This window comes from Arachis stenosperma, chromosome 4 (genome assembly GCF_014773155.1).
Source record: "Arachis stenosperma cultivar V10309 chromosome 4, arast.V10309.gnm1.PFL2, whole genome shotgun sequence".
NCBI classification, from domain to species: domain Eukaryota; kingdom Viridiplantae; phylum Streptophyta; class Magnoliopsida; order Fabales; family Fabaceae; genus Arachis; species Arachis stenosperma.
Genome location: NC_080380.1, coordinates 149,202,349 through 149,229,787, shown reverse-complemented (window position 1 = coordinate 149,229,787; position 27,439 = coordinate 149,202,349). Strand labels below are relative to the sequence as shown.

General features: G+C 29.7%; 1 pseudogene; it reads right to left on the bottom strand.

Moving 5' to 3' along the window:
• Positions 1–11,515: 11,515 nt before the first annotated feature.
• The window catches only part of LOC130976931 (aquaporin TIP1-3-like), a 28,418-nt pseudogene continuing 12,494 nt past the window's right edge, over positions 11,516–27,439 (bottom strand).

The following is a 27,439-nucleotide window of genomic DNA, read 5'->3' as shown; positions in this document are numbered from 1 at the left end:
ATTTGCAAACAAACCATTGTAATTGAAAAGAGAAAGTATAGGGAAATAACGTTTTTTTTTTTTAATAATGTAAACAATAGGTAAAAAAAAAGTTAATTTTAATTTTAATTTTAAAATTAAATTTTAAATTAATTAAATATAATTTTTATTAAGAGATTTGAAATGTGGTTCGTTTTTCACGTTATTCGCATTTTTTATTGTTCATCCAATGGAATTGATATATAGTTTGTGTATTGAACTTTAGTCCATAAATTATTAAAGAACACTCTATATATTTATGATCTATAATCATAACTCAAGCACATACACCCTTCGTTAAGTATAATAATATAATCAAATACTATAAGCAAGCTAATTAATATGGTTAATTAACCTCTGAGAAAGCTGTGATTTAGATTTAAATAATTCCTTTCTTTTATGTATGCGTTAACATTAGATATTTTTTGCTACCCATTTTAGGGAATAACTTCAATTATATTTGATACTTAGCAGCTTGCTTTTATATATATATATATATATATATATATATAGATGCTTATGTATCGATCTTTTGGCCCTTTGTTTATTTATTACTTTATCTTGTGACAAACACATGCATTTGCTCAAAGCCCAGAGATTTTTTGGACTATATATGACTTAAGTGGTGTCAATATGTTTGGCTCTATAGGATTTTGGCCCTATTTTATAGAGTCAGAAGAATAAAAAATTCTTTAACTAATAGGGTCAAACTTTTAAAAAACTCTGAGGGCCAAAAGCTCAAATAGATAAGGAATGGCTTTAAGTTAACTCGTGTATTGAACATGAACCAAGTGGTGCTATGGTCATCTCTTAGGCAGCGTTTGATTTAAGAGACATAGACACACTGGTATACGGTAACACATGTCTGCTGTTTAGTTTGGTGAGACACAGATTTTCGAAGGACACGGGAGGACACGGATGGACACGGAGACATTAAATTTGTGTACCTCCAATTTGGTGAGACACTAAGACAACTTGTGAGACATTAATTTTTTACTCTTTTACCCTTATTGAAATTTTAAAATTTATCCTCTTATCTCCCCAAACATTTCTTTTTTCTCTTCCTCTTTTAGATTTTATAACTAAATTTATCTTTCTATTTTCTTCAAAAAAAAAAATTGTACATTTAATTTTTTATTTATTTAAATTTTGATTAATCTTTGATAAATTTTGAACTTTAGTTTTTTTATTTTTTTCAAAAAAAAAATATATATTTAATATTTGAATGATAATTTAAGATGATATTAGAAGAAATAAAAAATATTAAAAGAAATAAAAATTCAATGGTAATGACATGTAGTGTTTGGGATAATAGATGTACAGTAATAATAGTAAAATTTGTGGTAGAATGAAGGATAATTCAGTCTTTTTAAAATATGTGTGTCTTGTTCTTTATTTTTACCAAACACAATACATAGACACAAATATTTTATGTCCATGTCTTTAATGTCTATATCTTTGTGTCTATGTCTCATCATATACATCAACCAAACAGAGCCTTAGTGAATTGAAGACATTCATCCATCTAAGGTATTTGAAGATGACATCTATTCTATTATATAAAAATCGGATGTCTGCACTTAATGATGGAGCTGACGTGGCATGCTCTAGAGAGTGTTTCCCGATTTAATTATTTTAACTCATTCAATACAATTTATTATCATGACTTAATTATATCAGCTAATTGATTTGATTAGATATTTAAATATTAATATAATTTATTATAATATATATTACTTAAATAATTTTACTACATTAATTATAATTTGTTATATTAGTTAATTAATTTATTCATTTATAAAGTCTGAAATAAAATAAATAATTTATTGTTTATTCTAATTGAATTCATTAAATTTAATTATACATTATATACGAATTAATAATAATTTATAAATCATTTTATATTATATATGTATTAACAAAATATTATATATGTCTTAATGTGTTAATTAAATATTATATACGCACAGAAAAATAAATACAAAAATGATTTATATAATATTGATAATATTATATTAGTACGGTGATTTTTTTTTGTTTTGATATCATATAGTATTGATAATGATAATATTATTATATAGTATTATATAAACTTTCTAATATTAGTATAGAAAATTATAAAATTATTCTTTATGACAATCATTCTTAGTGGAATAGTGTGTCCCTTATATAGTATTGATAATTGTTGCTTAATTTAAAGTAATTATATGTTGGTATCTTAAATTTATTTTTTAATAATGACCTAAATAGATAAATCTAATTGAATTGAATGATTATATAAAATATTTTATATTATTAATATACTAAAATTAAATTCTTTTTTCGGTACAAAATTTTATAGGTAAATTTTATACAAGATTAAGTTATTTTTTATTTTTTAATTTGTTTTATCTGTGTTACTTTATTTAATTTTAAATAGCGTCATATTTACAATTACCGCCAGTATGATATTTTATAAAATATGAAAATCAAATTTTTTTATAATTTAAATAACAATGTTTGAGTTAATTTTAATTTAACTTTTTTAGATTAATGTTATCTTTCATTTAGATCTTAATTAATTTAAAATACAAAAATACTAATATATTTACTGTCTCTTTAAATAATAATAACTTTAATTTATTTACTGTCTTTTTTTTCTTTTATATTTTGTTTAGCAAAAATAATATATGGATTAGGATGGAGTTAAAATATACTCTATGTGATGCATGTTTGGCACTGATAAATTCATATGAAATAGAAGAGAAGAAAACAGAAAGCTAAAAAATACTGAGTTGAATGGTATAAACAGATTCATTGAAGTCAAGTATCTGTGGGTTCTCATGTCTCATCTCATTTTTCGAAGTTCAAACACATTTTAAATGTATGAATTTTAATTATATTTATTTTTTTCTTTCCAATAAATACTACAATCTCTTCCTATTTTTACTATAGGCTTGTCTTTTATTTAAAAAAACACACAAAAAAATGTAAAAAAGAAAAATCAAAGAAATTAAAACTGTTATTATATTTTAAAAAATTAAATGCTCTTTTAATTAAATATCTATGTAATTCTTATCTAGATATATAAATTGTATTTTAATATATTGAGTTGTAAATATAAAAAAATATATAATAAATAAGTTAAAATAACGAATAATTAGATATCTATCTATTCTATTTATTCTATTATATAAAAATCGAATTTTTGCACTTAATGATAAAGTTGACGTGGCATGTTTCTTAGAATATTTCCTGATTTATTTCTTTTAACTCATTAAATACAATTCATTACGGTAGATTAATTATATCAACTAATTGAGATATTTAAGTATCACACAGAAGACTCAACCAAAAAATTTAAAAAAATTGATTAATCACAAAATAAAAAATTATGAATGGTGCTTTAATTATGTTGTAAAATACAAATTGGGACTATTTAAAATTAGTTTTTTACCATTAATGTTAACTTCAATCATAATAAGGTAAAAAGTAAAAATTGTATATAATAATTTAATTTTATTATTTATACTACCAAAATTATTCTTTAATGTATTATATTCTATTTATTTTTATTCATTGATAATCTTTAGTTTTTTATTTTCAATAAAAATTTGAATTGATTAAATAGATAATTTTTTAATTAGTAATATAATTATTGTGATATTTACTTTGTTCAGTAATATTTTTTTAATTTATTTAATCTGATTAATCATCTCTTTCTTATTTTATGCTAATTTAATTAATTAAAGTTAATAAATTTCAGTTATTTTAATTCTTGCAACTTTTTATTATAATAATGTATTTCTATTAATGTATTAATATAATTTTAATATTTATATGTCACTAATAATAATAATATATAATATGTCTAATTGTAAAAAATTTACTATTTTTTATACGATTAGATTAGATATATTTATATTCAATTTATTTGATTATTTAATTAAAATTAATTATATTAAAAGATTATATTAATATTATGGTAGACTAATTATATTATTATTCATTAATTATATTAAAAGATTAAAATTGTGATAGATTATTATTATTTTATTATTTTTTATTTTTTGATATTAATTCAGATGTTTAGCTTCTTTTTATTATCATTTTTCATTCTCTTATTCTATGTATTTATTCCCATAAATTTTGCTAAATTAAATAAAGTACTGTATATCTTCTTTTTATTCTTCTTTTATATACACATAAAATTTATTAAATTATTTCTCTTCCATCAAATAATTTTGTTTCTCTTCTATTTATATTTCTTTCCTTCAATATTTTATTAGTTCTTATTTTTCTAAATTTTATTTTAATTTATGTATTTGTTCTTACTATACCCAATTTTTTTATTTATATATGTGTAATATACATTCTTATATATGTTATAGAAATATGATTTGATTCCATTAACTTACCAAATTTTTTTAAAAAATCTAAAGCTAAAGCACAAAAATATATTTATAGATATTTTATTTTAATTTTTTAACTAAAAAATATAATATTTTTTGTCATATTAGTTGGAATTCAAAGTTAAATATGAATATTAATTTTTGAAATAGAATAAATATATTTTAAATTTTTTGCATTTAAAAATAATATTCTATCAATGTTAGAATTATTTAGATGGATAAGTAATAGTGAATATAGAATTATTTAGGATGGATAGAACTAAGTACATCTTTTTATTGAAAATACGAATATAAAAATATTATATTCAATTCTCAATAGTCAACCTCTCATTAAACCATTGTATTTTCAAAAGATTTTTGAAAAAATGAAATAATTTTAGGTGTATAAATTTTGTAAAAATTTAATTAATTTAAGATATTTATTATCGTTGATTAAAAAAGTAAATTGAAATGACAATTTAATATTTTTATACTCTTAAAATATGATTTATTTATTTTTCATGCATTCTTTATCATCCAATGATCACATTAATATAATTTAATTCAATAAAATTGTTTATTATCATTTGATTGAATAAAATTTTTATTTTAGCCATCGCAACACCTGAGCAGAGATATGCATTCGATAAAATTGTTATAGCTGTGTATTGTGATGAAGGGGGCTTTTTCTTTGTGTATGGTCATGGGGGTACTGGAAAAACATTTTTCTGGAACCTTATGTCTGCTGAGATTCGCTCGAGGGGTGATATAGTATTAAACGTTGCTTCGAGTGGTATTGCATCTTTACTTCTTCCCAATGGAAAAATGGCACACTCAGGGTTCAAAATACCGCTGAATATAACTGAGGATTCTGTATGTAACATCAAACTTGGTTCTCCTCAAGCAATGTTGCTGTTGAAAGCCAAACTTATAATTTAGGATGAGGCTCCAATGGTTAGTAAGTACTGCTATGAAGCGCTTGATAAATGCTTGGGTGATATCATGAGGTGTTCTCCAACATATAGCAAAGATTTGCCCTTTGGAGGAAAAGTGGTTGTTCTAGGTGGAGACTTTAGACAAATTCTTTCTGTCATTCCACGAGGATCGAGACAAGATATCGTTCATTCAACCGTGAATTCGTCTTACCTTTGGAAGTTTTGCCAGGTGCTCAAACTAACAAAAAACATGAGATTCTCTGTAGGGACGACTACTTCAAATCAAGATGAGACAGAGCAATTTGGTGAGTGGTTATTGAAAGTTGGTGATGGTCTAATAGGTGACAATATGGATAGTGAATCTGAGATATGTCTTCCAAGAGATATTGTTATTCCTTCTTCAGACTAGGCCTTTGATGAGTTGGTTCATTTTTCTTATCCAAATATTTTGAAAAACATGTCCTCAAAGGATTTTTTCAAAGCAAGAACTATACTGGCTCCTACACTAGACATCGTTGAAGAGGTCAACAACCATCTGATGGCTATCATTCCTGGAGGGGAAAAATTATATCTTAGTTTGGATTCCATTTGTATGGATGAAGGGAATATGGAGAGTCAACTAGATCTCTATGGTCCTGAATTACTGAATAGCATAAATTGCTCTGGTTTGCCTCCACATAAATTAATACTCAAGGTTGGCCATTCCGGTGATGTTACTGAGGAATATTGACCAATCCAGTGGTCTTTGTAATGGTACAAGGCTACAAGTTAGGAAGCTCGAAAATCATGTCATAGAATGTGAAGTCTTAACGGATAACAATGTTGGTCATATTGCTTTGATTCCAAAAATGAATATGGTACCAACAAATGAAACCGTCCCAGTTAGATTCCAACGAAGACAATTTTCCATAATAGTATCGTTTGCCATGACAATTAATAAGTCTCAGGGACAAACTTTATCTCATGTTGGATTGTACTTGCCAAAATCAGTTTTTACACATGGCTAACTATATATTGCACATTCAAGAGTTAAGAGTAAGAGATGTTTAAAAGTTTTACTTATGAATCACGTAGGAATGTCTGCAAATTTAACCATCAATGTTGTTTATAGAGAAGTCTTTAAAAAAATAGTATTCTAATGTAAATATTTTAATTTTATTTTAAATTCTGTATCAGTGTATAATTATTTTACCTTAAAAAATATAAAATAATTATTACTCACTTTTTTTAAGTTAAACTTTGATTTTGATAATAATTTTATAAATTTCTTAAAATAATAATTATTTTATACTTTTGTTTTAAATATCGAAACATATAATTTTTTTTTTACTTTTATAAATTTTTCCGTGCTGAGCACGGGTTCATACACTAGTTTATTATAATAATGTATTTCTATTAATGTATTAATATAATTTTAATATTTATATGTCACTAATAATAATAATATATAATATGTCTAATTGTAAAAAATTTACTATTTTTTATACGATTAGATTAGACATATTTATATTCAATTTATTTGATTATTTAATTAAAATTAATTATATTAAAAGATTATATTAATATTATGGTAGACTAATTATATTATTATTCATTAATTATATTAAAAGATTAAAATTGTGATAGATTATTATTATTTTATTATTTTTTATTTTTTGATATTAATTCAGATGTTTAGCTTCTTTTTATTATCATTTTTCATTCTCTTATTCTATGTATTTATTCCCATAAATTTTGCTAAATTAAATAAAGTACTGTATATCTTCTTTTTATTCTTCTTTTATATACACATAAAATTTATTAAATTATTTCTCTTCCATCAAATAATTTTGTTTCTCTTCTATTTATATTTCTTTCCTTCAATATTTTATTAGTTCTTATTTTTCTAAATTTTATTTTAATTTATGTATTTGTTCTTACTATACCCAATTTTTTTATTTATATATGTGTAATATACATTCTTATATATGTTATAGAAATATGATTTGATTCCATTAACTTACCAAATTTTTTTGAAAAATCTAAAGCTAAAGCACAAAAATATATTTATAGATATTTTATTTTAATTTTTTAACTAAAAAATATAATATTTTTTGTCATATTAGTTGGAATTCAAAGTTAAATATGAATATTAATTTTTGAAATAGAATAAATATATTTTAAATTTTTTGCATTTAAAAATAATATTCTATCAATGTTAGAATTATTTAGATGGATAAGTAATAGTGAATATAGAATTATTTAGGATGGATAGAACTAAGTACATCTTTTTATTGAAAATACGAATATAAAATATTATATTCAATTCTCAATAGTCAACCTCTCATTAAACCATTGTATTTTCAAAAGATTTTTGAAAAAATGAAATAATTTTAGGTGTATAAATTTTGTAAAAATTTAATTAATTTAAGATATTTATTATCGTTGATTAAAAAAGTAAATTGAAATGACAATTTAATATTTTTATACTCTTAAAATATGATTTATTTATTTTTCATGCATTCTTTATCATCCAATGATCACATTAATATAATTTAATTCAATAAAATTGTTTATTATCATTTGATTGAATAAAATTTTTATTTTAGCTGAAAATTTTAGGATTTCTCAACCTCAAGATCATCCATGTTAAATCATTAAAAAATATAACTAAGAGCGCGAAAACGTCTCTTCATTCGAGAGTATGATTGAGATCAGAGAGCTTGGTTCTTGTGGTTCTTTGATCTTCGTCAACCAAAACCTTCTGTATTTTTTATAGGGTTGAATCACAATTTTACTGTGGAAAAAGAGTTATGAAGGCGAGTTTGATATGTTGAAGACCAAAATTCTAAAGTCATTATTTATATTTGAGTGTGACACTCATTAAACCCTAAAACTCAAATAAAATAGTATCTATGATTTTAATCTCATTTATCCAAATCAAAAGTAATAATGACTTATTTAATTTAACATTTATGACAATAAATGAGATCACTGTTATATAAGTCATTTAATGTGAAATTACTTAATTTACGATTATAATTAATATATGTATTATCCATAAATATATTAAGAAATAATAATTTCCTAACAATCTTCTACTTGGGTTATAAATATATATTTTCCTGAGATAACCCCTTATAAATTTTACGCGTAAATTTGAATGTTATTTCTCTTATTACTTTAATAATTTGGTCTATCTCATATATTAGTTATGAAATTACCGAAACTTTTATCACATTAGTGTCATAACAAAACTACAATGATCCCATACTAAAATACTCAACCACATAGATCAAATTTGGATGAGAAAATTCAGAAATTACATGCAAAAATGATCTCATGCATGTCTATTTTTAACTTGAATAAAAATTCTATTTTATTCGGTGACAGACTCAGATGAAACTGCAACGGCAATATCCGAACATAGCGAAGGTAACTAAGTGATGAGTCTGTAGAAGAAGAAGAGAAGAACTTAACAGACTCACAATGAGAGAGAGAAAGAGAAAGAGAGAGAGTGAGAGGGAAATTTACCTAGAGAAAAGAAACTCAGCAGGAGAAAGGTGGCGACGGGCTCAACAACGACGGTAACGGGATGAGCAGCGATGATGACATAAGCTGTGAACAGTGACAGACCCAGAAAAATTCAGTAATGGGGACAAAGATATAATAAAATTTAGATATAGATATTTTTTTGCTTCCCACGATATTCAACAAGTTAAGGACTAATCCATCATGAATTTGAATTCCATTTAAGAATCTACAATTGGCCGGCAACGAGTTGCTATACATACGAGACAGAATTCGAACCCTCAATACTTATTTAAGCAGACGACTAAGTTGATCACTTGATCAATCTAAATTGGTTTAGATATATTCAAAATCTAAAATTAGAACTATCTAATACATATTGATAAGAACTAGAAATATACACATAATCATTATTATAATATTTAAAATAATAAAAATATAATTTCATACACATAGTATAATACTTAAAATAACAAAAAAATATTTATAAGAACCTTTTTATTTTTAACATGATTAAATATTATTTTTTTATATATTTTTAAACAATTATTTTACTTATTTGTCAAATCTACTTATTATAATTTTTATAGTATAAATAAATTTTTTAACTAAAATAATTACAGTATATTAATACATAGATAATATATTTTTTTATCTTAAACAATTTTTAAAAAATCACTAATAATTTAAGTTGTATTTAATTAGAAAATTAAGTTTTAATTTAATTATTAATTAATTAACTAATATAATATAATTAATTATCACTAATTTTTGAGTGTATTTATTTATTTATTTTTCATACTAAATCAAATTTAATAATATAATTATTATTATGTGTTAAGTTTAACAAAATATTTTTTAACATAAAATACAAAAGAACTATTTATATTTTATTTTGAGACAAATATAATATAATAAGTGGTATATATGTATATAAGTATTACTTTTTTTAAAAAAAAAAAATTGTGGGGGCAAATGCCCCCTCTATATTAAACGTGGGTTCGTCTCTAGCTGTGAAAGAAGATGGGAGTTATGAATAGGCAAGCAGCGATGGACTCAGCAACAACATGACAGGAGCTATGCGGTTTTTTTGTGAAGAAGTTGAGAAGAAGAAGATTTCAGGTGAGGATGATTGAGTTTATCTTGCATGGCTATAAAGTATAGACCGAAGCTATGAATCATATGTGATGTGAGGCAAATTCTAATTCCTAAAAAATGTTTATATGTATATTTTCGGGGCGGATGCACTCTAAACCCGTCTATACCATGTCTTGAGCAAAATATGCCCTGACTCGAGTCAAGTTATTACCCTTTTCATCCGGGTATGGACGGGTCGGGTACCTGCGTATTCGAAAACTCCTGCCAAGTCTAACCCCGTATTGATACTCTATTTATTAAGGGTTTATCGCTAGCCAATGGATTGCTATATACACAAGACGAGATTCTAACTCCTAATAGTTGTTTAAGCGGATGAGTGAGATGATCACTTAACAAACTCAAATTGATTAAGACAAATACTAATTATTTTTAATATTTTAATATTAAAAATTTTGAGAGTTTGATTTTAATTATAACTTTATAAAATATTTATAATAATAATTACTATATATATTATTTATTTTTTAATAAAATTTTTAATATAATTTTATGTATTATCCCGTACAAGGTACGGGAACATACACTAGTATACTCCAAAAATTGGAAATAATATTTTAGTTTCTCTATGTAATCATTGGAATCTAGAAACAATGTACTTATATCTTTATGAAGTTGTTACTCTACCAAGCAAAATATGGAACCTCAAGTCACTCAGGCATATGTACATATTAAGCATAGCATCAATGCCGAGCATGAAAATTGGAAAAATAAGGGTGGAAAATCTTCAAACACTGAGTACCATCTTTATCAATGCACGAACAGCAAGAATCCTAAACAAGGACATGTTCCGCAACTTGACAAAATTAACTTAGCGTGAAAAGGGGAGACAGCTGCCAATAGAAGAATTTCTAGACAAGATTTTGCACTTCCTAAACAAACTCCGTCCACTAAAGCTACTTCAGTTCACGAAACTTCCGTTAGATCCCAATGTGTATCCTACAAGTCTCACCAAAATTACCATAAAAAAGCCTAACAATGGACTTGATTCAAGAATGATAGCAACATCCCTGAGGACAAGCTTATCCGTGTCTAAGAGTGAGGTTATATTCATCATCAGTAGCTACGTCAAGTTTAATTTATCTTATTATTGTTTATATCTATGTACTATATAGATTATTGGGATCAATGCATTCCTGACAGAAACGACGACTACATAAAAAACTGCATTATTGAAGCAACTACTATCCCATGCCATTTAAGGCTTTCCCTTCATTACATACTAGGCTACTACCTTTGCGCATTTTGTTACTCCTATCAACCATGATCATTTAAATCATTGCTCTATCTTTTGTGCATTTCGCTACTCACATCACAATAAGTTAGTTGGTCTAAGTGAGCGCTTATATTCCAACAACAACAACAAAGCCTTGTCGTATAAAAAAAAAATAAAGGTCGTTTCCTTGTTAATCTCTATTACATCAAAAACGAACCTAAGACTATCACTAAAAAAAAGAACGATTTTGTTTACCACTCACTATGCAAATACATAGACCAACAATGATTAAGATAAGAAAAGGAATTCCCCTAGTACTCACTGCTTGAAAGGGGTTCCTGACCATCATCACCAATGAAGATATTATCATACACAATGGCAGCAATGGCAGCACCAATGAAGGGGCCAACCCAATACATCCCATGATGAGTCCATGACCAATTAACAAGAGCAGGACCAAATGACACTGCTGAATTCATTGATGCACCATCAAATGCACCACCTACTAAGATGTTTGCACCCACAATGACTCCAATTGCAATTGGGGCTACAATCCCCACATTCCCTTTCTTTGGATCCACTGTTGTGCCATAAACTCTGTACACTAATCCAAATGTCATCACTATTTCAAACACCAATTCATGACACACCAGAGGATAATGAGAAACCTGCTGTTTCCTGCAATGTCCTAATCAGTGTCTTAGTATATTGCTTGTTGCACAAGTAAGAGTCTTGGTATTGAAAATATGAATGTAACAAGAGAATGTTTCTAGTGAAAAGAGTTGTTTAATGCTAGGGAAACAAATATCTTTCTTTCTTCCACAAATATTTCATGGCAAGAATTAATGTTAGGAAACAAAAAAAAAAAAAAACAGCCAAAATTTACCTTATTTAGTATTTATTAATTCAAATTTTCACTAATTTTGATTAATTTTTTTTGTTACCAAATATTTTCGTTTATATATATTGTATTGAACTTTTGTCTATAAAGAAGACTCTATATAAGATACAATAATATATTACTCACCTCCATCATCATCAACCAAACTAATTAAGATAATAAGATGGTTAACTAACTTTTGAGAATTGAAGCTGTGGTTTTTTAGATTTAAATTAATTCCTTTCTTGTATGTGTTAACCACCATTAGAAGATATATTAATTATTGCTACCCCATTTTATTATTAGGCAATGGCTTTAGTTTGATACTTAGCTTGATTCCATGTATACTTGCACAAACGTTCTGACGGCAAGAATAGATGCTTGTGACAAACACATAGATACACGGATTTGCTAATTATGATTACTTAAGGCACCTTAATTAATTATGGCATTCATTTAGAGATCATGGTCCATGCATGGTAACCTTTCCATTTCACAGTTGCTAATTGCTGTGCCTGGTGCTTCCCAATCACCCACTCACTCCTATTTCAAAAACTTCTCTACATAGCAAAGAAATTTATCAAACCATATTGAATGAATAATATTTAAGGTACACTCCTTCAACTTTAGGGTGTTTGCTCTATAATTTCTTACATAGCATAGCATAGCATGCATGATGCATGAATTGAAGTGCCTAATTTATTTGTTGTTGCAAACTTATAATACTTGTGAGGTTGATTCAAGAATTCTCAAGGACGCATGTTTCCAAATCAACGTAAGTTGTGTTATTGAAATAAACTACTGGTCAATTTAGTTACAGTAATACTAAAGACATAATAATTTAAAATTATTTTATTTAACTTAATATATGTAACTTCTTGCATGTAATATCTATTAAATTGGCTTTTAAAATTATACTTTTGTTTCAATTTGATTTTCAAAGCTTCGACAATTTGATTTCCTAATTTAGTATTTTGACCCACGTTGGTTTTTGGCTTTATTTTTGTCACAGAACTATCAACATCATACTGAGATAGATGGACAATTATCTGCTAAATTTTCTAACAGCTATTTGAAATAGTAATTAAAATTTTTTTTACCTCAATTTTCTTTTCACAAAACATTTAAAACCCTCCGTCTCTATTTCAACACGTCGTTAACAGTTCTATACCGAAAATATGATCAAGAACTAATTTGAGTAATTAATATCAAGTTAAAAGATTAAATTGTTTAAATTGAAATTTTGAGAATCGGATTAAAGCACATGTGTATTTTCAAAGATCAATTTAAGTATTATCTTAATATATTACTCAATTATTTTAAGGATAATTAAATTAAAGAATAAAAAATAAAATAAATAATAATTAAGAAATACAAAATAAAATAACTAACTTTAAATTATTTTGGGTTGATTATTTTCTATTCACTCCTAAACATTTAATTATGTTTATTTTACTCTATAGTTCCACCTCCTAATTTTCATGAATGCTCTGCCTTTCTTCTATTTCGTATTTATATTAAATGACATATTACTATTTCTAAATTATTATTTTATACTTGTTATTGAAAAATATTATAAATGATTACAATTAATTTATTATCCACATAACTTTTTTATGATTATATCTACCATATATAAACATATTATTAACATAGATTGTGTAATATTTATTTTTATTTTATTCTCAAAATAAGATAATAAAATAGTACATTAAGTCAGTTATTTATACTTAAAGAGACGTATTTTTAAGATTAAATTTTAAACAAATATTTGATATCATTCATAGTGTGCCATAAACACAACGAGTTGATGAAATGGCGAAGAGCAATTACTAACTATTCGTTGAAGATAGTTTGGTGTTTCAACCGTAATGAAATATTAACAATATTAAGTAAATAAAAAAATAGTATTGTATGTTAATTATAGCAAAATTTTCTTTATATTCTTAGTGAGAAAATTAAAATCATTATTAATTATTTTATGAAATCTGTCGCACTTTGGCTGGGAAATTATTTTTCTGTGCTGATGAATTAGACTAGACATCTTTTCAATTTTGCAGAGCTGGAAAAGAAAAAAAAGTGAATGATAACTAATTGGGAGATAAAAACGCTTAAAACGTCTTTTTTTAAAAATGTTTTTTAATAATTAACATTCAATATATATAATCGATTAAATCGTGTTGTTTTTATCAAAATTAGATCAGATAAATTAATTTGGCCGAAAAATCGGTAAACCAAATCTTAAACCGATCTAAATTAATATTTTTTTTATAGAAAATGACTACAATAACTTTATTATAGAAAATGACTAAAATACTTCTATTATATATTTTTTTTAAAAATTTGAGAATCCTAATAAATTCTAATTCTATGACAGCACAGAAAAAAGAAAAGAATTAGTATTTAGAGTTCTTAATATATATAATAATAATAATAATAATAATAATAATAATAATAATAATAAGAGTATTTTAGTTATTTTTTATAATAGATATATTATAGTAATTTTTATAAAAAAATATTAATTTAGATTGGTTCAAGGTATAGTTCACTAATTTTTTAACCAAATCAATTTATCTAATTTAATTTTAACAAAAATAATACGATTTAATTAATTATATGTATTGAATTTTAATTACTAAAAAATATTTTTAAAAAAAGACGTTTTAAACGTCTTTATCTAAATGGTTCCTAACTTAAAATAACTTAATGATATTGTGATGTACACCTCATATAGAAATTAAAGTACGAATTTGTTATTTATCTTTTGAACATGTTATGTATGGCAGATAAACGATATATACATCAGCTATTTGGGGTTGGCTACAAATTATGCTTGCATCTTCTTATCAATAATTCAGGTAATTATTATTATTATTATTATTATTATTATTATTATTATTATTATTATTATTATTATTATTTATTTTTGAGATTTTGAGAAAATATTTGATGAGATAATGTTGTTACATGAGCTAATCACTTATCAGATAATTAGTTCTTCAGTTAGTTAGCCAATTAGTATTTGTAAATAATTAGTTAGAAGCTGACGTGGTAAGTTAGTTATTGTGCTGAGTGGGAGTTGGCTAGTTTACTGGTTTTAGTAGTTAGTTATAGCAAGTGCTATTTATAGCAAAATGTGATGTTATATATCATTTATTCTTGGAGTAACTATAAATTTCTCGCTTTAACGATCATAAAACACATTATGATGAGTTAATGTTATTGTCTCTTAGAATATGTCAAATAATAATTTTCTTAGTGTAAATTTTTAGTCACAGTAATTATTTAAACGAAAGATCACTCATCACTTAACGCATATGAATGAGATTTTAAATTAGGAGAATATATTCTTATTTAATTTTTTTTTTTTCATTTGTTCTGCTTAGGTTGTACCTACCTAACTGGAATTTAAATACAACATCACCTGCTGTTGAAGTTCATTTAAGATTTTGTATGCGGATCCTCATCAATAATAATCTAGGTGAGAGATACATTTACTTGTCCTCTTGTATTTTCTTTGTATGACTGATAATGCACATTCTCCTTTTATATATATGTTAATAATATTATTGTTATATAATTATATTTTAAATAAGCCATATTATTACGGATTTTAAATAAGATATCTAAATAAAAGTTTAAATATGCGAATATATGTGTTGAAAGTTACTTAGATTTGGTCATTTTTTATCTTATAATTTTTATGTCCTTAACTCTTAGCTTTGTCCAATTATAATTTTTTTTTAACATTTTTCGTCAATAAAATAGGTATTACTTGCTCTAAAAGAGTTGTTGTATAGTTTTTTTTGGTTGTTTAATTTGTCCTTAATTTAAAGAATAAATATGTTTAATTTACTCAAATATTTAGTTTTAAGAAAAAAGATCACCGTGTCTATTTTCTTTTTTAATTTGATATAATATGCTATTAATTTCATAGTATTATTGTCTAATCCTTTCCTAAATGTATTCTCATCATCTTATTTAATTTGTTTTTATAATTTTATGCATGCCAAGTAAGAAAAAGAAATTGAATGAGATTGATTATTGATTATTGATTATAGTTGACCCAACATATATATTTGTTTCTATCTAGTATTTTATATTGATAGAATTTATATTTATTTTATTGTAAAAGTCTAGGGCAAGCAACTTTTTCAAATTCTAACCAGCATGTAACTAGCAAGAAAAAGTGAGTTATTGGATGAAATCTCACACCAATCTCACACCATTAAAATCATGATTATTGATTATTTGATAGCTACAAAGCATAAAAGTTGCTACCCGTGCCACTCCTCTATTTTATTTTCTTATTCTCTTGGATGATCTTGCTTTCTTGCTTTCACGCACTCAACAATATCTCTTAAATTTTCTCGTAGAATCACAAAATGGATAATGTTGTAACCTTTGTTTTGGACAACTTGTCGCGGTTGCTTGTTAGTGAAGTAAGATTGCTTTCGGGCGTGAAGGATCAAATCAGGTCTCTATGTGATGAAATGAAGTTCATGAACATTTTCATCAAGAGTTCTGAGAAAAAGCACGGTGATCCGGTTGTGAGAGAAGTGGTGAAACAGATCAGAGATGTGGCATACGAAGTTGAAGACGTGGTAGACACCTATGTTGTCAATGTCAACAAGCAAGGAAGCAGAAACGTGTTGAGCAAGTGCTTCCACAGTAAAGACCATGTGATGATGCTCCATGAGGTGAATGATCAGATTACTACCATCAAGAGAAGGATCGATGAGATCTATCAAAATAAGTCCAAATACGGCATCCAACAAGGTGATTTTGAAAGTCATATGGGAAACAAAGAACTTGCAGAAGATTCATTGATTGCGAGAAGGAGGGATGTGGAAGAAGAGGAGGTAGTAGGCTTGGTGCATGACTCCAATGAGGTGATTAGCCAACTTGAAGGAGGAGATTGGAGTCGTAGAGTTGTTTGCATATTAGGCATGGGTGGCTTGGGAAAGACCACTCTTGCTCGAAAGATCTACAACGACGACAAGATCAAGAGCATGTTCCGCTGTTGTGTATGGGGTTTTGTGTCCAACGACTACAGAGCTCAAGAATTATTAATGAGTCTTTTGAAGCTTTTGGATTTACCTGCAGAGGAGTACAAAGATTTAACCGATCAAGCGAAAATGAAAAGAAAGGTCAGAGAACGCATGAGTGGAAAGAAATACCTGGTAGTTCTAGATGACATCTGGAATACTCAAGTGTGGGATGATTTGCAAGGAGCCTTTCCTGATGACAACAATGGTAGTAGAATATTGATAACCACACGTGTGAAGAATATTTCTCACTATACAAGAGCAACCTTTACTTACGAACTTCCATTTCTTAATGAAAGTCAAAGTTGGGAATTGTTCTATAAAAAGGTGTTTTGCAAAGAAAAATGTCCTCATGAACTTGAACCTCTTGGCAGAGAAATGGCTAAAACTTGTAAAGGTTTGCCACTTGCCATCATTGTGTTAGCAGGTATGGTTGCCAAAAAAGAAAGATCACCAAGAGAATGGATTAAAATCAATAATCATGTTTCTTGGTATCTTGCTCAGGAGGAAGAATATCGAATCGTGACCAATATTTTGAAGCTTAGCTATGATGACCTTCCCCAAGCATTAAAGCCGTGCTTTCTTTATTTGGGAGTGTATCCTGAAGATTATGAAATCCATGTGAGAAGATTGTGTCAACTGTGGATAGCTGAAGGGTTCATTCAGAAAAAAGAAATTGGACCATCAAATTCACCAGAAGTAGAAGATATTGCTGACATGTATTTAGATAAGCTTGTGGAGCGGAGCTTGGTGCAAGTGGCAAGTAGGAGGACTGATGGCGGTGTGAAGACATGTCGAGTCCATGATCTTCTTCGTGACTTATGCATTTCAGAGAGCAGGGAAAATAAATTTATGGAAGTGTGCACAGAGTCAGATGCTAATAAGTGTAATTCCCGTAGGATGTCTCTCCAGTATAGAGGAGGACTGAGGCTAACCAAAGATAACCAATCATCTGCACGCTCTCTGCTTCTGTTTGGTGAAAGCACTTACTGGGAGAATGAATCAGAAGGGTGGAAACAGATAAGAATGGCTACAAGTTGGCTCGTGTATTGGACATGAACCGAGTGGAGCTATGTTTATCACCTCGTGGATTGAAGACATTGATCCATCTAAGGTTTTTGAAAGTCAGAGCATCTTCTGGAAGAATTGGAAATAATGTTTTAGCTTCTCTATGCAACCTTTGGAATCTAGAAACGCTATACTTATGGATTCAAGAGCCTATTACTCTACCAAACAAAATATGGAAGCTCAAGTCACTCAGGCATGTGAATTTAGACATTGATGTTTACAGTTTAAAAAAAATGTGGCATATAGGAGCATCAATATCGAAGATGAAAATTGGAGAAACAAAGGTGGAGAATCTTCAAACACTGAATAACATCTATCTTAATGCAAGAACAGCAAGCGTCCTAAAAAAGGGCATGTTCCCCAACTTGACAAAATTAACTTTGCGTAAAGGGCCACCAGAAAAAGAATTCTTAGAGAACAGTTTGCGGTGCCTAAACAAACTCCGAACGCTAAAGCTACTTTGCATCGCGAAGCTTCCATTAGATCCGAATGCGTATCCTACAAGTCTTACCAAGATTACCATAGCATACCCTGATAGACTGGATGCAGGAATAATAAAGACCCTGGGACAGCTAGCCAACCTGCGAACCTTGAAACTCGTTGGCGGATACATAAATGGCGATGTTAATTGCATAGCTGGTGACTTCCCACAGCTTCAAGTACTAAATCTGAGAGCCGTGGGACTTGTTAGCAGGTGGAAAGTAGAAGAAGGAGCAATGCCTCAGATTCGATATTGCAACGACCCTTTGTTTTTCTGTGTGTCTTGACTACCGTTTAATATCATTCCTTGGATATGTAGTTTCATTACGATGTTGTGTGTTTAATTTGTTGGTTCATTGTAAAATAATTATGCGGATATTGAGGAGTTGCTTTAATGTATTTGTGTGTACTACTACTAATGTTATTGCTTGATCTTTAGATTCCATCAACAGCCAGGTAAGGCAGCCCAAGTTTAATTTTTGTGTGCTTTTCTTCTGTGTTTATTTTATTTGATTGTCGGACTACAGGGTATAAGTTTCATTTGCATATTGTCACAATGACGAATATTGTGTACAAATATAAATATAAATTGGAATGAAAGAAAGATTGCTAAGTTGATAAAGCACATCCACATTCACAAAGTAAAAAGTTTTCTTGTTAATCTCCTATTACATCAAAATAGTACCTAAAACTACAATTTTATTCACTACTCGTTATGTAAATTACTAAATACAAATACTAACATAAAGAAAAGAATTGTTTCCCCTAGTAGTCACTGCTTGAAACTTTTGGAAGGGGTTCCTGACCATCATGAGTGGAAAGGACTAAAACTATGCTACTACTTGATTTCTTTTTTTTTTTTGCTTGAATTTTTTCAAAAACAAAGATGTGTTGGTGGTTAATTTATCTAACAAATAATTAATAAAATTTGAAAAAAAAATGTATTTTAAACAAACAAAGAACAAGATAAAGTTAGCATATATATATATGGCTATTCAACAGATCAATCTATTTGACATGAAGAAAAATAATTAAGATAACATGAAGTAACTCAATCATCTATTTAAATTTATCATTTATTTTTTATTTCTTTTTCGTATTTTCTTTTAAGAGAAAGAGATTTTTTTTTATAAAATGAAGCCCAACAAATAGTTATTCAAAATGTTTATGAAGTTTACTATACAGATTAAAGAAGAAGATCCATCGCTATATTATATTACTACTGTGAAAGTGATGAGTTTGGAAACTCTTATTTAATTTTGATGATGAACAAACATTATTAAAATATTTAATTACAAAATTATTAATTTGATCTTAATTTATATTTGCCTAATTAATAATTTTGTTGTGCAGATTTTATATTGGGCCAAAAAATGAATTTCTAGCTTAAGCCCAATAACCAGCCTTGTTGCATGCTTTATACTAAGTGGCAGGAATTTTTTATATTGATGGGCCAAGTTCAATGTTGATTACAACCAAGCCCATGGTTAATTTTCTATGAAAGCTTCCTATGCTTGATCCAAATCCATCAGGAAAGCAAATGTTATTAATTGGGCCAGATTTAATATTTGATGCAACTAAGCCCAATTATATGCAATGCTAATTCCTCAAGCATTACCCGAAAACAATAAAGAGGGAACCCAAATTGTTTTCAACAGATCCAAAAATTCAAACATGTGTTTGATTTCAAATTACACTCAACTATCATTTATTACATGGGAACTATGAGAGAGAAATTGACAAAGTGATGTGATTGCAAGCACCAAGGCTACACGTTTGTCAGTAAAAAGAGAAAGGGAAATTAATTCACTTTTATCTTTTGTTTCAATAACTACTATTTCTCTTTCCTCTCTCTCATCTCTTTCTTGCTTCTTCTTTGGTCTTTGTCCAGTAAACCATGGACGCCGTGCTCATTAACCAACAGAAGGAAGAAGCTGCATGCATCAAGACCATCAAGCTAATGATGGCAAGAAAACATACTAAAATAAAAATGAGCTGTGGCTAAGATACTTACCAAATGTGGTCAGATTTGGTGAGGTTATCTTGAGCTTTGCATGCTCAAAAAGGAAGAAGAAGATCTCGGCCAGCAAGGGAGATTCTTGGAGGCATGGCTTGTCTTTGATTCTGCTCAACCACCACAGGGAGTAGCTAGAGTGGCGAAGTGATGGTTGAAGGCAGAGATTGAAGCAGATGAAGTCATTATCATCATGAAGCATCAAGGGCCAGAATTTCATCTTGGAGAGCAAGCCAAGGATGGAGAGCTCGGATTGATGAAGGGTGATGATAAAGAAAGAACTAGAGGTAATTGCATGTTGGGTTTTGCATGGTTATCTCTTCTCTCTCTATGTGGCCGAACCGATTTTGTTGAAGGAGGAAGAAGTTGCTTCGGTTTTGGCTTCAATAAGTGGAGGCTCCCCTCTTCTATAATAAGGGTGGACAACCACTGTTTGAGGCAAGGAGAAAATTTGAGAGTGCAAGGCACAGAGTTCTCAGAGCTACCTGAGCTAACAGTTTTCTCTTCTCCTTCAATGTATTCTGTTTAGTATTTTTCTTTTTAATTTTGTCATGTCTTGAGTCTCATGGAAAAAGGCAAACAGTGAGGTTTGTAATGAAAAAGCCATAGAGCGAAAAAGACAGAGAGTGCAAAATTAAAAGAAAAAGCCATAGATGTCTTAGAGTTTCTTTGTTCATCTATGTTGTGTTTCATGATTCTGTGGGAATCTCCTTGTAAGTTGGGTTAGCACTTTACAATTTGTAATCAGGTTGATTATAGTGAAATTCCATCATTGTTGTGATGGAGACTGGATGTAGGCTGCACTGCACTTAGCAGCCGAACCAGGATATATCTGGGTGTAACTTTCCTCTCTTCTACTTCATTTCTGTTTTCTACTGCACAGGAGCAAAATCTAAAATATCTCGTACCAAGTGACGAGACAAAACAAAAAGGTCTCGTGGCAAGTGACGAGCAAAAACAAAAAGTCTCGTGTCCAGAGACGAGATAAAACAGAAAGGCCTCTTCTGGGTTCAGCAAGTGTTAGCAACAAAAAGGGGGCTAAGATTCAACCCCCCTTCTCTTAGCCACTGAAACCATCAATTGGTATCAGAGCTTGGTCTCAAAGAGATCAAGCTTTGCAGCTTGGAGTAAAGATCCTCATGGCAGAAAACAGTGGCGCAAATGTGGTGTCTTATAATCTAACTGAAGGACAATCAAGCAACAGACCCCCTCTTTTCAATGGGAAAAATTATACCTATTGGAAGGAGAGGATGAAAATATTCGTACAAGCAGTGGATTACAGACTTTGGAAGATTATTCTCGAAGGGCCTCAATATCCAACTACCACAAGTGCAGAAGGAGTTGTTTCTCTCAAACCAGAAGCAAGATGGACCGAGGAAGATAGGAAGAAGGTGGAGTTAAATGCCAAGGCAATAAATCTGCTCAATTGTGCTATCAGCTTTGAGGAGTACCGACGGGTATCAAGATGCACAACGGCAAAGGAAATCTGGGACAAATTGCAAATCACCCATGAAGGAACCACCATTGTCAAGAAGACTCGGACAGATATGCTAAATAGAGAATATGAAATGTTTGCAATGAAGGAAGGAGAGTCCATTGATGAACTGTTCGAACGGTTCAATGCTATCATTGTTGGCTTAGATGCTCTGGGAATTACACATTCTGATTCTGTGCTAGTGAGAAGAGTGTTGAGATGTCTCACAAAAGAGTGGGAAACTAAAGCTTTAATTATTTCTGAGAGCAGTAGCTTAGACTCCATGACACTTGATGATTTGAGAGGAAATCTTCTTGCTTTTGAAAATACCTATTTGAAAAAAGATACAAAAAAGAAAGGAATTGCATTTTCTTCTATGACTAACCCTCTGGATGATGAATCCAGTGATAACTCTTCTGAAAATGAGTTTGTTTTATTTGCAAAAAAATTCAGGAAAATGGCTAAGCTCAGAGGCAAAGGCAGCAGCACAAGGAGAATAAAGAAAGACCTTAGCAAGGTAACTTGCTATAATTGCAAGGAAATGGGGCATTTCAAATCTGATTGTCCCAAGCTGAAAAAGGAAGAAAAACCGAAAAAAGGAAAGAAGAAAGGACTGATGGCCACATGGGAAGACTTGGAGAATGACTCTGATGATGATGATGAAGAAACCGAGACCAAGTCACAAACATGTCTCATGGCAGACCACATAGATCAGGTAGTCTTTCATAACCCTAACACTGAAGATCTTCATCTTATGATAGACCACCTTTCTGAAAAAATAAGATGTTTTCTGCTGGAAAATCAAGAACTTGAACAGCAAATTACCATTCTTAAGGCCGAAAACAGTTTTCTAAAAGAAAAAGTGAGAGAGGCCGAAACTGCTTGTGATCTTGTTGAAGAAAATAAGCAGTTAAGAGCCCAAGTTAGGAGCTGTGAAAGTAACCATTGTGTTCTTGCATATGTGGATTGTTTTAAGCAAAATGAAGAGTTGCTTAAAGAGGTTAAAAGACTTAAGGAAGACTTGGCCAAGTTTACACAAAGTTCCGAAAGTTTAAATCACATCTTGGCTAGTCAAAAACCATGTGAGAAGATTATGAAATCCATGTGAGAAGATTGTGTCAACTGTGGATAGCTGAAGGGTTCATTCAGAAAAAAGAAGTTGGACCATCAAATTCACTAGAAGTAGAAGATATTGCTGACATGTATTTAGATAAGCTGGTGGAACGGAGCTTGGTGCAAGTGGCAAGTAGGAGGAGTGATGGGGGTGTGAAGACATGTCGAGTCCATGATCTTCTTCGTGACCTATGCATTTCAGAGAGTAGGGAAAATAAATTTATGGAAGTGTGCACAAATTTGGATGCTATTAAGTGTAATTCTCGTAGGATGTCTCTCCAGTATAGAGGAGAACTGAGGCTAACCGAAGATACCCAATCATCTGCACGCTCTCTGCTTCTGTTTGGTGAAAGCACTTTCTGGGAGAATGAATCACAAGGGTGGAAACAGATAAGGAATGACTTCAAGTTGGCTCGTGTATTGGACATGAACCAAGTGTTGCTATGTTTATCACCTCGTGGATTGAAGACATTGATCCATCTAAGGTTTTTGAAAGTCACAGCATCTTCTACAAGAATTGGAAATGATGTTTTAGCTTCTCTATGCAACCTTTGGAATCTAGAAACGCTATACTTATGGATTGAAGAGCCTATTACTCTACCAAACAAAATATGGAAGCTCAAGTCACTCAGGCATGTGTATTTAGACATTGATGTTTACAGTTTAAAAAAAATGTGGCATATAGGAGCATCAATATCGAAGATGAAAATTGGAGAAACAAAGGTGGAGAATCTTCAAACACTGAATAACATCTATCTTAATGCAAGAACAGCAAGCGTCCTAAAAAAGGGCATGTTCCCCAACTTGACAAAATTAACTTTGCGTAAAGGGCCGCCAGAAAAAGAATTCTTAGAGAACAGTTTGCGGTGCCTAAACAAACTCCGAACGCTAAAGCTACTTTGCATCGAGAAGCTTCCATTAGATCCGAATGCGTATCCTACAAATCTTACCAAGATTACCATAGGATACTTTCCTCAACTGGATGCAAGAATGATAAAGACCCTGGGACGGCTATCCAAACTGCAAATCTTGAAACTCGTTGACGGAGGCATATATGGCGATGTTAATTGCGTAGCTGGTGACTTCCCACAGCTTCAAGTACTACATCTGAGTGAGGTTCAACTGGATGGTAGATGGAAGGTAGAGGAAGGAGCAATGCCTCAGATTCGATATTGCAACGACCCTCTCATCCTTGACTTAGAGCGATAAGGTTATATTCATCATCAACATTTGACCTTTGTTTTTCTTGTGTCTTGATTACCGTTTAATATCTTTCCTTGGATATGTAGTTTCATTACGATGTTGTGTGTTTAATTTGTTGGTTCATTGTAAAATAATTATGCGGATATTGAGGAGTTGCTTTAATGTATTTGTGTGTTTATTGCTTGATCTTTAGATTCCATCAACAGCCAGGTAAGGCAGCCCAAGTTTAATTTTTGTGTGCTTTTCTTCTGTGTTTATTTTATTTGATTGTCGGACTACAGGGTATAAGTTTCATTTGCATTTTGTCACAATGACGAATATTGTGTACAAATATAAATATAAATTGGAATGAAAGAAAGATTGCTAAGTTGATAAAGCACATCCACATTCACAAAGTAAAAAGTTTTCTTGTTAATCTCCTATTACATCAAAATAGTACCTAAAACTACAATTTTATTCACTACTCGTTATGTAAATTACTAAATACAAATACTAACATAAAGAAAAGAATTGTTTCCCCTAGTAGTCACTGCTTGAAACTTTTGGAAGGGGTTCCTGACCATCATGAGTGGAAAGGACTAAAACTATGCTACTACTTGATTTCTTTTTTTTTTTTGCTTGAATTTTTTCAAAAACAAAGATGTGTTGGTGGTTAATTTATCTAACAAATAATTAATAAAATTTGAAAAAAAATGTATTTTAAACAAACAAAGAACAAGATAAAGTTAGCATATATATATATGGCTATTCAACAGATCAATCTATTTGACATGAAGAAAAATAATTAAGATAACATGAAGTAACTCAATCATCTATTTAAATTTATCATTTATTTTTTATTTCTTTTTCGTATTTTCTTTTAAGAGAAAGAGATTTTTTTTTTATAAAATGAAGCCCAACAAATAGTTATTCAAAATGTTTATGAAGTTTACTATACAGATTAAAGAAGAAGATCCATCGCTATATTATATTACTACTGTGAAAGTGATGAGTTTGGAAACTCTTATTTAATTTTGATGATGAACAAACATTATTAAAATATTTAATTACAAAATTATTAATTTGATCTTAATTTATATTTGCCTAATTAATAATTTTGTTGTGCAGATTTTATATTGGGCCAAAAAATGAATTTCTGGCTTAAGCCCAATAACCAGCCTTGTTGCATGCTTTATACTAAGTGGCAGGAATTTTTATATTGATGGGCCAAGTTCAATGTTGATTACAACCAAGCCCATGGTTAATTTTCTATGAAAGCTTCCTATGCTTGATCCAAATCCATCAGGAAAGCAAATGTTATTAATTGGGCCAGATTTAATATTTGATGCAACTAAGCCCAATTATATGCAATGCTAATTCCTCAAGCATTACCCGAAAACAATAAAGAGGGAACCCAAATTGTTTTCAACAGATCCAAAAATTCAAACATGTGTTTGATTTCAAATTACACTCAACTATCATTTATTACATGGGAACTATGAGAGAGAAATTGACAAAGTGATGTGATTGCAAGCACCAAGGCTACACGTTTGTCAGTAAAAAGAGAAAGGGAAATTAATTCACTTTTATCTTTTGTTTCAATAACTACTATTTCTCTTTCCTCTCTCTCATCTCTTTCTTGCTTCTTCTTTGGTCTTTGTCCAGTAAACCATGGACGCCGTGCTCATTAACCAACAGAAGAAAGAAGCTGCATGCATCAAGACCATCAAGCTAATGATGGCAAGAAAACATGCTAAAATAAAAATGAGCTGTGGCTAAGATACTTACCAAATGTGGTCAGATTTGGTGAGGTTATCTTGAGCTTTGCATGCTCAAAAAGGAAGAAGAAGATCTCGGCCAACAAGGGAGATTCTTGGAGGCATGGCTTGTCTTTGATTCTGCTCAACCACCACAGGGAGTAGCTAGAGTGGCGAAGTGATGGTTGAAGGCAGAGATTGAAGCAGATGAAGTCATTATCATCATGAAGCATCAAGGGTCAGAATTTCATCTTGGAGAGCAAGCCAAGGATGGAAAGCTCGGATTGATGAAGGGTGATGATCAAGAAAGGACTAGAGGTAATTGCATGTTGGGTTTTGCATGGTTATCTCTTCTCTCTCTATGTGGCCGAACCGGTTTTGTTGAAGGAGGAAGAAGTTGCTTCGGTTTTGGCTTCAATAAGTGGAGGCTCCCCTCTTCTATAATAAGGGTGGACAGCCACTGTTTGAGACAAGGAGAAAATTTGAGAGTGCAAGGCACAGAGTTCTCAGAGCTACCTGAGCTAACAGTTTTCTCTTCTCCTTCAATGTATTCTGTTTAGTATTTTTCTGTTTAATTTTGTCATGTCTTGAGTTTCATGGAAAAAGGCAAACAGTGAGGTTTGTAATGAAAAAGCCATAGAGCGGAAAAAGGCAGAGAGTGCAAAATTAAAAGAAAAAGCCATAGATGTCTTAGAGTTTCTTTGTTCATCTATGTTGTGTTTCATGATTCTGTGGGAATCCCCTTGTAAGTTGGGTTAGCACTTTACAGTTTGTAATCAGGTTGATTATAGTGAAATTCCATCATTGTTGTGATGGAGACTGGATGTAGGCTGCACTGCACTTAGCAGCCGAACCAGGATATATCTGGGTGTAACTTTCCTCTCTTCTACTTCATTTCTGTTTTCTACTGCACAGGAGCAAAAACTAAAATATCTCGTACCAAGTGACGAGACAAAACAAAAAGGTCCCGTGGCAAGTGACGAGTAAAAACAAAAAGTCTCGTGTCCAGAGACGAGATAAAACAGAAAGGCCTCTTCTGGGTTCAGCAAGTGTTAAGCAACAAAAAGGGGGCTAAGATTCAACCCCCCTTCTCTTAGCCACTGAAATCATCAGAAAGTAATATTAACATCATAAATTTAGTCAAATTAACTTGAGTTAGTAGAGAGATTAATTCACTCGTTCACTTAAATAATTGTAAAGAATTTGAATATCGTCT